Source organism: Tupaia chinensis, unplaced genomic scaffold, assembly GCF_000334495.1.
Source record: "Tupaia chinensis unplaced genomic scaffold, TupChi_1.0 Scaffold144224_1, whole genome shotgun sequence".
Classification (NCBI taxonomy): Eukaryota; Metazoa; Chordata; class Mammalia; order Scandentia; family Tupaiidae; genus Tupaia; species Tupaia belangeri.
The window spans coordinates 14,368-15,932 of record NW_006204082.1 but is presented as its reverse complement, the minus strand read 5'-3'; positions in this window follow the sequence as shown (position 1 = coordinate 15,932).

Sequence of the window (1,565 nt, the reverse complement as noted above, 5' to 3'; positions counted from 1 at the left end):
TCCATATATTAACTGTGTCTTTACTTAGCAAGACAAGATTTCTATCTAGGCCTTTGTAACCAACAATGTTGCCGCCCTGACCCGGGACTGAAGTTATCAAACTGGCCTGGGACTGAAGTTATCAAGCTTCCTGCAGCCCCTCTCTTCAAAAGACCCTTCCCAGTTATCAAGATCTAAGAAGAAAATGCACCAGACAAATGGATTTCCTCATCCTGAGAACTATGATGGATTTTACCTGATCTGACAAGACAAACAGCATGTTTTATAATTATTGCTTCCATGCTTTTTATACCCTATCTCTTAGAGTAAATTTTCTACTTCCCCTTATTCCCCTTACTTCCTAAAACATCCCTCAATAAATACATACGTTTTAATAGCCACTGGGCAGCAGTCTGGAGCTGGCTCTGGTTGTAGCCAGCTGAGAACATGCTAAGGGGCATTGAGGTTTCAGCCTGATTTTGTTCACCCATGTCGCCTTCCTGTGTATGAGTCTCAACCCAGCCCAGCTGGAGCAGGGCTTCCAGTAGACTTAGATATTTATACAACTTTCCTACCCCAAAACACAAAATACACATTTTTCTCAATTCCTCATGGTACTTTCTCAAAGACTGACCACATGATAGGGCACAAAACCAGCCTTTACAGATTCAAAGGCATAGAAATTATATCCAGCATCTTCTCTGACCATGATAGAATTAAACTTGATATTAATCTCAGGAAAAATCCTCAAAAATAAACAAATACATGGAAACTAAATAACCTGCTTCTGAATGAATTTATGACTTGTGTCCCGACCCGTGGGGACAATCAAACAGGTTTCCTGAGTGAAGGAGTGAAAGCCGGGACAAGCGGCATAGTGTTACAGCATGGAGATGACACAGTGTCTTCAGTGTCGTCTGTTTATTGTGGGCAGCAAGGTACAGCACAGAGATGACGCACTGTTACAACTCTTCAGGGTCGCGTCGTCTATAGTGAGCAGCATGGAGACGACGCGGTGTCACAACTCTTCAGGGTCATCTGGAGACGATGTAGTGTTACAACTCTTCAGGGTCTTCAGGGTCGTCTGGAGACTGCATGGTGTTTCAGCTCTTCAGGCTCTCCAGGGTCGTTATTGTCTGGCTACTGTGGGCCAGCCATCGTGGTTATATACACGCTGGAGGGCCATGATTGGTTGTAAACAGTGGGTTATGATTGGTTGCTTTTGGACCAATCATGAGGTGCCAGATATGCAAATCTGAGGGATTCTAGTGGCCAATCAGAGTATGGTTTCAAAGGTCAGGTTTTGAAGGGAAGCCAATCATGGCTTTTGGCATTGTCTGATTGCTTTCTGAGAAACCGGCAATATTCGCTGGTGCACAGCCTCCCACAGACTACTGAAGAGATTAAGACTGAAATCAAAAGATTCATGGAAATAAAATGACAATTAGTACACAAATTTCCATAACCTATGAGACACTGCAAAAGCAGTCATAAGGGGGAAGTTCATAGCAATTAGTACACGTAAGAAAAAGATGGAAAGGTGGCAAATGGACAATCTAATATGATGCCTTGGGGAATTGAAAAAG